This window comes from Apium graveolens, chromosome 9, assembly GCF_009905375.1.
Source record: "Apium graveolens cultivar Ventura chromosome 9, ASM990537v1, whole genome shotgun sequence".
Classification (NCBI taxonomy): Eukaryota; Viridiplantae; Streptophyta; class Magnoliopsida; order Apiales; family Apiaceae; genus Apium; species Apium graveolens.
In genome coordinates this window covers 147,713,188-147,726,782 of record NC_133655.1, presented here as the reverse complement: position 1 = coordinate 147,726,782, position 13,595 = coordinate 147,713,188, and positions in this window count along the sequence as shown.

Below are 13,595 nucleotides of genomic sequence, written 5' to 3'. Positions count from 1 at the left end.
TAATTAATTAATCACATTTATTCTACATCGTGAGTGATGCTTTTCAACATATCGCGACTATCCGGATAATATAAATTCACTGCTTAGAATACCAAGAACCTGTCAGTGAATAGTTACCGTACAATAAACTCCTTCTACCCTACAATGTCCCGATTAAATACAAGGCATGGATCTCGTGTCAAGCCTATCTAATTCAATCACTTGCTTACCATCTATTATGCGTAGTTCTATGCAAATTAGAAACTCCTTTCTAATTTCATTTACTCTGGCCAGAGATTCCTGAACTAGCATAAGTGGATCAGCCTTGAACATTCGCTTCCTTCACTGGAAGGGGTAGATCCTTTATTGATCATACACTATCTTCGTGTACAAATTCCTATACCCAGAAGAGCCCTAATAATTGTCCCTAGAGACTAAGAACTAAACCAAAGCATAGTTCAGTGTACACAAGAGGACTATGATGACCTCAAGTCTAAGGATACTTGTACAACTATCACTAAGCGAACAACTGCTGACACGTGAGTGAACTCCATCAGTTGTTCAGCTGGGCGAGTCATGTTCAGTGAACTTATTCCATAATAAGCACCTACATACTAGCTATAGTGTCACCACACAAATGTCTATGAGAACAGACATCCTTCATAATGAAGCAAACATAGTATGTACCGATCTTTGCGGATTATTAATTACCAGTTAGTAATCCTATGACCAGAAACTATTTAAGTTTAGAGTTATCATCTTTTTAGGTCTCACTATTATGATCTCATCATAATCCATAAAAAGCTTTACTCTAAACTATGGTATATCTTATTTAAACACTTAAATAGATAAAGCTCGTAATAAAAACAAAACAAGTCTTTATTAATATCAATGAAATCAAAACAGATTACATAAAAGTTATTCCTAAATCCTAATACATGATTAGACTTAGGACATATTCCTTTCAATCTCCCACTTGTACTAAAGCCAATCACTCTGGTATCTAATACCCATCTCATCTTTATGACGATCAAAGTGACTTTCAAAAAGTAGCTTTGTGAGTGGGTCTGCTATGTTGTTGTGTGTGTCAACTCTAATTCAATACAATATAAGAAATGTTACCGCGCTTCCACTAACCCTTTTGTAGATGCATGGTTCATCTACGTTTTCGATAAAATCAAACTCTTTGATTATCTCATCAAAACGAATGTTCCATCTTTCGAGAAGCTTGCTTTAAACCACATTAATCGCAAGCAAAATCCGAACTGATTTTAACAGGGCTTCATGTAAAAAGTTTCATCAAAGTCAATCCATTGCCTTTGTTTGAATCCTTTTCCCAAAAGCCTGGCCTTTTAGGTCTCCACCTGGCCATCTGCTATAATCTATCTTTTGTATACCGTATACATAGATTCCATTCTGGATTTCATGGCACTATGCCATTTCTCTGAGTCAACACTACTCATAGCCTCATTATAGGTCACAGGGTCGTCATCATCAAATGATTGACAACTCATTGTCATTCTCAATGACAAGGCCATATTACCTCTCAGGTTGGCAAGACACTCTCCCTGACCTATGAATGGGCTGTTCCATAAAAGGTTGTTCAGTCAGAACAGGTGTTTCCACTTGATCCGTAGTAGTTTGTGCTTCTTGAACTTCATCAAGTTCAATTTTTCTCCCACTGTTTCCTTCAAGGATAAACTCCTTTTCCAAGAAGGTAGCATGTCTGGAGACAAACACCCGATGATCGGTGCAAAAGTAATACCCTAAAGTCTCTTTAGGATATCCCACAAAACTACATTTTACGGATCGATATTCCAGCTTATCTGGGTCAACTTACTTGACATAAGCTGGACATCCCCAAATCTTAACGTGTTTAAGACTCAGTTTCCTTTCTTTCCATATCTCATACGGAGTTTGAGGAACAGATATTGGAAAGCACCTTATTCAGTAAATATGCTGAGGTTTCCAATGCATAACCCCAAATGAATACTGGAAGATTTGCATAGCTCATCATGGACCGAACTATGTCTAACAAAGTTCGATTTCTCCTTTCAGATACTAATCTGGAGGAGTCCACTGGGAGACTATACCATTTACTTTGAGATAATCTAGAAACTCTCCGTTCAAGTATTCACCATCTCGATCTAATCGAAGAGTTATAATACTATGTTTGGTTGTTTCTCCACTTCATAATTATATTCTTTGAACTTTTCAAAGGCCTCAGACTTGTGTTTCATCAAACACATATCCGAATCCAGATCTAACATCTATGAAAGTAATGAAGTATGAAAATCCACCCATGGCTTGCGTAGACATTGGTCCACATACATCTGTGTGTACCATTCCTAGCAAATTTGCAGCCCTCTCTCCATGTCCACTAAATGGAGACTGCAGTGCCACTATAAAGTGAGATTTTCATCATTTCTTTTCTTTTATTAGTTTGTTCGATCTGAAGTAAATTATGTCACATATATTCAGACCATTATTTAAAGTACCACGTCCATAAAGAATATTATCTCTAAGAATAGAACATTCATTATTCTCAATAATAAATGAAAATCCAGCCAAGTCTAACTTGGGAATAATATTCCTCACAATCGAGGGAACAAAATAACAATTATTTAAAACAATGGTCTTGCCCGTAGGCATATATAAATGAAATGATTCTACATCTACAGCAGCAACTCTTGCTCCATTTCCATCAGTAGAATCACCTCCTCTTCCTCAAGAGTCCTACTTCTCCTTGGCCCCTGCAACAAATTGCAGATATGAGAACCACAGGCGGTATCTAATACCCAAGTAGAAGTGACATATTCACTTTTATCATGAACATACCTGAATCAGAAGCGGTAGTCTCACTACCCTTCTTCTTCAATTCTGCAAGGTAAACCTTGCAGTTCCTCTTCCAGTGCCCCACCTTGTTACAGTGAAAGCAAACAACTTTGCTCTTGGGGTCTTCAGTCTTTGGTGGAATCGGCGTTTTCTCACCTACTTTCTTCTTCTTGGAAGAGTTCCTCTTCCTTTTCCTAGGATTGGAACCTTCACCAATTAGAAGAACAGAACTCTTCTTAGGGGGAAAATTCGATTCCGCAGTCTTCAACATGTTGTGGAGTTCAGGCAGGCTGACATCCAACTTATTCATGTGAAAGTTCACAACAAACTGCGAGAACGAACTCGGAAGCGATTGCAAGACCAAGTCTTGGCTCAGCTCCCCATCCATGGCAAAACAAAGTTGTCCAAGATGTTCAATCAAATTGATCATCTTAAGTACATGGTCATTCACAGATGATCCCTCAGACATCCTACAACCGAACAACTCCTTCGATATCTCATATCGAGCTGTCCTCCCCGCCACATCATACAACTCTTGTAGATGCATTAGGATAGTGTGAGCATCCATATGCTCATGTTGCTTCTGTAGCTCAATGTTCATGGAAGCTAGCATGATGCATTGAGCAACATTTGCATCATCTATCCACTTACGATACACAACGTGTTCATCATTATGTACATCACTAGCAGGTTCAGTAGGCTTAGGTGAGTCAATCACGTATTCCAGCTTCTCAATCCTGAGAACAATTCTCAAGTTTCGAAGCCAGTCAGCATAATTAGGACCAGTCAATTTGTGTGTGAGCATCCAGTATGCTCCTAAGTGATAGTGCAGAAGACATAACATACAAAGTAAATCTGTAAATGATAAACACATAACAACACTTAGCAAATATTCGATTTCATTTCAAAACACTATATGAATCGGGTCTTTATTCATAAGTGGCTCCCACTAGTTTTCCTAATTTATTCAACCCCCTACGTGAAAAATTAAGCATTCATAATGCTAGTGGGAATAGGGATCCTACATTCCATTACACGACCCCGGCTGTAGCACGAACCGCCATGTAATGTTCAATAGGCAGACAACTCTTGTCAATTACATCTCATGTTATTCCCTAATCAAACTTTAGCCTCTTGAATAATTGAGTCTCGGCTGTAGCACGACAAACTCAATATTCTAAGTCAAGTCTAACCCAACATTCCGTACAGTTGAATCAGTCCCCAAAGGCCCACAGCTGTAGCACGTACCGACCTTTAGATTCTTATTCAATGTACACATCTCTATGTAATAGACAAGTATTTCTTATTTCGAAATCAAAGCCCTCGGCTGTAGCACGAACCAACAATGATTCAAAAATAAGAACTACTTTTCAATCATGTTGGAAGGCTATGACCGACACAAGCCCGTTGTGTCATTGGCCAATTACTACTTGATATTATTTAATTTTAGAGGGATTATATTACGTTACAATCATAATCATATTATAAAGAGATTCTTCCTTTTAAATTAAATATTTCAAATCAATAATCAATAATCAGACGATTCCCAGATCGGGTGGAGCATTGTCAAGAGGCGTCACTTAATAACTCTTTCTTACAGATAGAAATCTGTTGTTGACAGAATCATCCTTTCTCTCATATCGAAAATTCATATTCAATTACGTGTTTCACAAATACAAGAATCTCATGATTGTATTCATAATATTATTCTTAAGGTTATGAAACAATTTCACAATACTAGGTTGTCTAACAATCGCCTTATGTTTATTTAAGTTCACCTAAATCTATCATCGCATGATAAACTAAGTATATATCATATATATAAACATGAATAAACATCAAGGTAGGCATGTTATATCATCTAGCACATTAATCTAAGAAATATACATCTCTATGTATCACATGAAGCATTTAAAAGCAATTTAAACAGTTAAAAACAGCTTAAAAACACTTATGTTAGCTATAAACAGTTCAAAACAATTTCATAAAATATCATATAATATACCATTAGAAGCGTCTCGAAAAGACGAATCCAATGGCACCAAAATCGCCCAATTCTGAGTCTCCACGCGCCCTCACGCGCCGAAACAAGCTTCCCCACGCGCCGACACGCGCACACGCGCTGTCAGGCGCGTGTCTGACAATCAACCACGCGCTTCACGCGCCCCACGCGCTCCACGCGCCCGAACTCCTGTGCTGACATCAGCATGACGTCATCTGATGACGTCAGCATGACGTCAGCATCCGCCTGACCTTTGACCAGCGCGTGGCTGACACGCGCCGCGCGTGACACACGAGCGCGTGTGCCCCACACGCGCGCGCCAGTCGCGCGGTCCTTTAGTCTGCTTCGAATTCCGTGCGCCTGTACCTTTTCTCTGTGCTTCTCTTTTAAATCCATGCAATAGCAAATACAGAAAACAACAGGGATGCAGAATATTTGCAGATGCAATATATATATACATACAATTCATATATATATATATGATTAATTAATTACGAATTTAAATTTAAGAACTTCAAAAATTCATAATAAAAAATCTATACATCCTAAAATTATGGAAAAAATACCCAGACGATCTACAACACTTGTAGAACCCAGATCAACACTCAAAATAATTCTGAGAAACGATTTCTCATCAGACAAAATTAATCCATAATATAACTTGTAAAAATCATAATTAATTCATACAAGCACATAAAATTCTGAAATTTTTACCACAGATCTATATGCATACAACCTATGCTCTGATACCAATGTTGGATTTTAAGCGCAGCGGGGGCATGACAAAACACTTTTACACATACAAAATCCAAATAAAAGCATATAAATCGTGAATAAAAACTCGAGGGATCGAATCTAACCTTTAAAATAATTCAGAGACAACGATCAGAGATCCTTAGCAGTTGCTCCTCAAGTGTGAAGCACTCCACCGGTATCCACCAAGAAAACGACTTTTAGGAGGAGGAGGAGGTGGAGAGAATTTGGTTTTCTGAAACTTTTGGGTTTCTCGGGTTGGAATAAAATAGGGTCTATAATAGTATATTTATAGGCAAAATTTTCAGCTGAAATTTTCCCATAAATATTATTATTATTATCCCATTTATTATTCTCATTAATAATTAAAACACCTTTTAATTATTAATCCTTTTTCTAAACACTTTAGAAATAATTCTCTCTCTTGATTTAATTTCCAAAAAATTAAATCCTTAATTAATAATATTAAGAACTTTTCTTAATTAATTTATAATCAATTAAATCTCATTTAATCAATTATTAAATTTGCCAATTAATTATTTATTTCACAAAAAAATAATTATTAGCCATTATTAATTAATTCCTCCACCATAAAATCATTCTTTTTTTATGGTGTGACCCTGTAGGTTCAATATTAAGCCGGTAGTAGAAATAAATAATAATAAAACTATTTTATCATTATTTATATAAATTCTCTAATTTATTAAATATGATTAATTAATTAATCACATTTATTCTACATCGTGAGTGATGCTTTTCAACATATCGCGACTATCCGGATAATATGAATTCACTGCTTAGAATACCAAGAACCTGTCAGTGAATAGTTACCGTACAATAAACTCCTTCTACCCTACAATGTCCCGATTAAATACAAGGCATGGATCTCGTGTCAAGCCTATCTAATTCAATCACCTGCTTACCATCTATTATGCGTAGTTCTATGCAAATTAGAAACTCCTTTCTAATTTCATTTACTCTGGCCAGAGATTCCTGAACTAGCATAAGTGGATCAGCCTTGAACATTCGCTTCCTTCACTGGAAGGGGTAGATCCTTTATTGATCATACACTATCTTCGTGTACAAATTCCTATACCCAGAAGAGCCCTAATAATTGTCCCTGGAGACTAAGAACTAAACCAAAGCATAGTTCAGTGTACACAAGATGACTATGATGACCTCAAGTCTAAGGATACTTGTACAACTATCACTAAGCGAACAACTGCTGACACGTGAGTGAACTCCATCAGTTGTTCAGCTGGGCGAGTCATGTTCAGTGAACTTATTCCATAATAAGCACCTACATACTAGCTATAGTGTCACCACACAAATGTCTATGAGAACAGACATCCTTCATAATGAAGCAAGCATAGTATGTACCGATCTTTGCGGATTATTAATTACCAGTTAGTAATCCTATGACCAGGAACTATTTAAGTTTAGAGTTATCATCTTTTTAGGTCTCACTATTATGATCTCATCATAATCCATAAAAAGCTTTACTCTAAACTATGGTATATCTTATTTAAACACTTAAATAGATAAAGCCCGTAATGAAAACAAAACAAGTCTTTATTAATATCAATGAAATCAAAACAGATTACATAAAAGTTATTCCTAAATCCTAATACATGATTGGACTTAGGACATATTCCTTTCAACTCCAACTAAGCCCACCAAAACTCAAGAAACTCAAAACACTCAAACCCACAATCGATATGAGACTATTAGGGTTCCCATACTGAGACCATCTGATTATCCCATATGGAAAGTGAAGATGGATATGTTTCTGGAAGCTACAGATCCAGAGTACCTTGACATAATTAATGAAGGGCTATATAAGCCTACCAAGCTCTCTATTGCAGTTGCTGATCAACCAGCAAAGACCATACCAAAGGAGAGAGGTGAATACACACCTGAAGATATCTCATCTATTGCCAAGGATGCAAGGGTAAGGCATTTGCTGCATAGTGCAATTGATAATGTCATGTCAAACAGGGTAATTGGATGCAAGAATGCAAAGGAGATATGGGATGCTTTGGAGACAAGATGCCAGGGAACTGATGCAATCAAAAAGAATAGGAGGACTATACTCACTCAAGAGTATGAGCACTTTGACTCAAAAGCTGATGAGTCATTAACTGATTTATATGACAGGTTTGTCAAACTCAAGAATGATCTGTCACTGGTGGACAAGGAATATGATCTTGAAGATTCAAAACTAAAATTCCTTTTAGCTCTTCCTAAAAATTGGGATTTGAAGTCTACTACCATAAGAGACAACTATGACCTTACTGAAACTACTCTTGATGAAATTTATGGTATGCTCAAGACTTATGAACTTGAGATGGATCAAAGGAGCAAGAGGCATGGAAGAAAGTCAAGGACAGTTGCTCTTAAAGCTGAGGAGGAATCTTCTAAAGTTGTTGTCTCAAAGAAAGGCAAAGGAAAGGCTCCCATCATAAAGTCTGATTCAGAGTCATCATATTCTGATGATGATGATTCAGATGCTGAAAGTTTATCTAAAATTGATGTTGATGCAGAGATGATGCAACTGTGTGCTCTTATGGTGAAGGGTATCACAAAGATAACCTACAAAAAATTCAGAAAGGGCAAGAAGTTTTCCAGGAAAGGTAGAAGTTCTGATAAGAAAGGGTTTAGAAAGTCTGAAGGCAAAGGAGGAAAGTCTGACAGAAGAGACAACTCAAATGTCAAATGCTACAATTGTGGTGAAATAGGCCACATATCTCCTGACTGCAAGAAAGGAAAAAGTGATAAAGGCAAGGTACTTGTCACAAAGAAGAAAAGCTGGACAGACAATTCAGATTCTGAAGATGAGGTGAACTATGCCTTGATGGCAAATGCTGATAGCAGTACTGACACTGCTGAATTGAAGGTACCTCAAACAACCTTTGCTTTTCATACTAATGATATTACTGAGTTGAGATTATACCTTAAAACCATGTTCATTAGTTTTAGAGATTAAACTTTAACATGTGAACGATTAACATCTGAAAATCTTGCTCTTAAAAACAGAAATGACTATTTAGAAAAAGAGTTGGGTTTTCTTCATCAAACTAAGAAAGAAAGAGGTGAGGATTTGTATGTTAGAGATGAAGTGCTAAAATTGAATGAATCTCTAAAAACTGATTTAGAAAAGGAAAGAGAGATTATTAGAACTTGGACTAACTCTGGCAGAAAACTCAAAATATACTAAGTAGTGGAAACTGGAAAGAGGGCTTAGGTTATGGAGATGATAAAAGTGAGAAAGGAACTGTGCAAATTAAGCCAATTGTTGTTCAACAGACTGCTAAGCCAAAGGTAAATCCTGTTAGATTTGTAGTAAAAACTGTTATGTCAGATTCTGAAAAGATGAAAGATTCTAAGACAGAAGTAAAAGAAAAGTTAACTTCTGACAAATTAAAACAGGATAAACCCGCTGAAGTAAACATAGGCTTAATAACAAAGAAGCAGCTTAAGCATAAGCTGAAAGAGATTAGAAATATGAACAAGGTAAAGAAAGCTAGGAAAAATAGGAATGGAAAGGAAGGTGTGAATAAAAGAAATAATTATATGCTTGTTCCTAATGCTCTTAGAAAGAAATGTTATAACTGTGGAAACTCTAACCATCTTGCTTCTTTTTGCAGGAAAAATAAAGATATAAACTCTTTACCTCCTAAATCAGGAGTTAAGAGTTAGTATGTTAGGTTTAAACCAAAAATCCTTATTTTCATTGTGGTAGTTTATGGCATTCCATTTATACTTGTAAGGAATATCATAGTTTGTACTATGATTATTATCAAATAAAACCTTCTTTGAAGAAAGTTAGTGTAATTCCTTCTAGTGTAAATTCTGATGCAAAGTTTGATATAAAGTCTGATAAACAGCATGTTAGCATAAACTCTAAAATTAAATCCGCTACAAATGCTAACAAACTTAAAAAGGCCAAAGGATCCAAGAAAGTCTAGGTCCTTAAAACTAACCAATAGTGGTCTTTGTGATTGCAGGGCAACAGGAAAAACATCCTAGTTCTGGACAATGGATGTTCAGGACATATGACTAGAAATAAAGCCCTGCTATCATACTTTGTGGAGAAAGCTGGCCCAGGAGTGTCTTATGGAGATGGCAACATGGGAAAAACTCTGGGATATGGCAATATCAATCTTGGGAATGTCATCATTGAATCAGTAGATCTTGTCTCAGGACTTAAACATAATCTGCTAAGTGTGAGTCAAATCTATGACAGAGGTTATCATGTGGATTATTTTGAAGAACACTGTGAAGTTGTAAGTAATTTGTTGAATATATTTGAGATGTCATATCTAATATGTTTCATGTTTAGTTCTCAGATCTTAATAAACAGGAAATATATGTTCTTACTGGAATCAGGACTTACTGGAAGTCAGAACTTAAGGATATCAGAACTTAGATTATCAGAAGATAATATCAGAAGATGGATATCAGAACTTAAGTACTGGAGGACTTACAGTTAAGGAAGGAAGCTGATTTGCAGGAAAGAAGATAGAGACTAATACAAGAAGAAGATATGAAAGGAAAGAGTTCGAGGACTAGAAGAATTATAAGATATCCGGTTGATATATTTTAGGAGACAGAATTATATTCCATATCAATTAGAAGTTATCTTGTAACTGTGTGTCTATATAAACCCAGACATAGGTTTGCTCTATAAGAGTTACGATTATTGAGAAGATCATATAATTGTAACCTAGCAGCTCTCATGATATTTGTTCATCACTGAGAGAGAACAGTTCCATTGTAACAGAGTTTATTATATCGAATACATCTGTTTTTTGTTACTTGTGCTTTAAATCGATTTGATTGTATTCTACACTGTATTCAACCCCCTTCTACAGTGTTGTGTGACCTAACAAATGGTATCCGAGCCTATCTGTTAACACACATATAGTAAAGATCCAAAACAATCATGTCTGAAGAAGCAGAAAATCCAACTAAGCCCGCCAAAACTGAAGAAACTCCAAAGACTCAAACCCACAGTCGATATGAGACTATCAGGGTTCCCATTCTGAGACCGTCTGAGTATCCCATCTGGAAAGTGAAGATGGCTATGTTTATGGAAGCTACAGATCCAGAATACCTTGACAGAATTAATGAAGGACCGCATAAGCCAACCAAGCTCTCTGTTGCAGTTGCAGATCGGCCAGCAAAGACCATACCAAAGGAGAAAAGTGAATACACAGCAGAAGATATCTCATCTATTGCCAATGATGCAAAAATAAGGCATTTGCTGCATAGTGCCATTGATAATGTCATGTCAAATAGGGTAATACAATGCAAGACTACAAAGAAGAAATTGGATGCTTTGGAGACAAGGTGTCAGGGAACTGATGCAATCAAGAAAAATAGGAGGACTATACTCACTCAAGAGTATGAGCACTTTGACTCAAAAAGTGATGAGTCATTAACTGACTTATATGACAGGTTTGTTAAACTCTTGAATGATCTATTACTGGTGGACAAGGAACATGACATTGAAGATTCAAATCTAAAATTTCCTTTAGCCCATCCTGAAAGCTGGGATTTGAAAGCTACTATTATAAGAGATAACTATGCTCTTGATGAAACTACTCTTGATGAAATTTATGGAATGCTCAAGACTTATGAACTTGAGATGGATCAAAGAAGCAAGAGACATGGGAGAAAGTCAAGAACAGTTGCTCTTAATGCTAAGGAGGAATCCCCCAAAGTGGCTGTTGTTAGTCCCTTAACAATATGGCAAGAATTACAAAAGAGGGGTTGAATGGAATTCTTTAAACTTTTTCTTGAAATAAAAATGTTCTAACTTGAATATATATATAAGTGTGAATTGATTAGCACAATGCAAAATAGTTACTTAAATGAATCAAAACACAAGTATTTAAAAACAAGAGTCTTTAAAATCTTTCTGGTAGATTTGAATGATTCCACCAGAGATATATAATATATATCGAGAGAACCCTGTGTACAAAATGCCAACAGCTGCTTACAACAATTGAACAACTAAGAATGCAGAGAAATGCTAAGAATTCTGCTTATAAATATTTCTCTGCTTATTTTCCTAGATTTTTCCTTAGTTGCTACTTCTTGGTTTTTATATAACCAAGATTACAAAGTAATGAGACAGGATAAAAACAAAAACTATCTAGTCTATTTGCATGGAAATGGAAATGGCAATGCTTCTTTGTTCTCGAAAACCCAGTTGAATAGGCTACCATATTCCATTTGCATCCAATCGATGCATGTGACTGTGTTGTCACTGTCAACAGATATTTGAATTCTTTATCCGTCGGGTTCATGATCATCCGTCGAGTTATTGATCATCCGTCGAATTCATTATTGTTTATCTGTCAGGTAGCAATCAGGCACTTGACTTCATTTCACTTATGCAGAATTACAAGACATCATCCATGTACAATTAATCAACCTATTCTGCATATCTAACTAAAGCCAACATGACTTAAGTACTACTATAGATTCTAAACAATGTGTATGCAGAAATGTGCTACAGACTTATTGATACATAAGCTACTCACTCGATGGATAATAAGTCATCATCCGTTGGGACTATATTGAGTCATCCGTCGGGACTATAAACCTTATTCGTCGAGTGCTATATAATTTCACTAAGTAAGATCTACCAAGGTGTTTTGTTCATGAAATCATCAAGTACATAACATATACATAACAATCTCCCCCAATTTATGTCTACTGGAATTGTAGCCATAAATTAAGAGACACTTGATGATAACAAAACACCTTAAAAATACAACTTTTAAAAGACAGTAGATAATACTCAAAAGTGCTTCAATTAACAAAATGTACAAAGTTTTGCTCACAGTCATTTTCAAGATGCTCCTCTAGCCTGAGCAGATTTATCTAGTTCCTTGAAGGTCTGAATCTCTTTCCAAGCTTTCTGTTGTTTTCCTCAATCTGATTTTGGAGCTGCCTGTGGAATTCCAGTTCATCAGATTCTGAGAGATTTAGCTTCCCTTGCATTTCCAAAAGAGTCTCATTTCTAGAGATGCTCAATTGGTCTTCTAATCTGAAAAATCTTCTCACTCCTTTGTCATCCATGAACTCCATCAGCCAGTAGGGCCTTAAATGCACTCTTCTCCCTGTGTAAGGGATGATTAGAGTCTTTGGGAGTGCATCTTTAGCTCTAACACTCCTTAGTTCTACAATCTTCTTCAGTACCAGTCTTCTTGCAGTAATATTGAACCCAAAGTTCTTCTTGAAGGATGAATAAACTTTAATCAGTACAGCTTGGCTTTCTTGAAGGATCATGCGAAGTGGCCACTGAATGTCCTTTCCTCCTTTGTACTTGAACACTAACCTTTCAGGTAGGTTTCTGTATGCATCAATTCCTCTCACTTCATCTAGTTCATCTAGATAGAGGTTTAGATCGGAAAATTCTTTGATGTCACACAAGTACATGTAATCTCCCTATTGACTTTGGATTGAGCTTTGACTACTGATTTGGATTTGAGAGGTGACAGCTTCACTTTCTTGACTGCTCTTGACTTTGTTCTCTTTGACCTGTCAAGGATTGGCAAATAGAAGTCAGGAATTGGTATGTTCTCCCATTCTACTGGTTCATCCTTAGACACTATAGGTTCACCATGGATGTTCCTATAAGGATCCACCACTTTGATATCTTCAAATACCACATAGGGTTTTGATGCTTGAGTTGTAGTTGGAGTGGATTCCTTGGGAAACTGATTCTCCAATTCCTTATCAATAATGTCCAGTTTCCTTTTAGTTCTTTTAGCCAATTCCTTGATTCTTGGAGATTTCTTCTGTTGTTCAACATGCTTCTTTGATTCAATAACTTCATATGGCTGAGAAGGAATTTGTTGTGATGAATTTACAGCATGTAGCTTGGCCAAGATAGCAATTTGTTCTTTCTTTTGTTTAGTCTTTTTAGCATCCAGAGCAGCTTGCTTCTTTTCCTGCTTCAATCTATCCTTTTCTTCTCTCTTTGCTTGAGCAAATTGAGGATGTCCAGCCA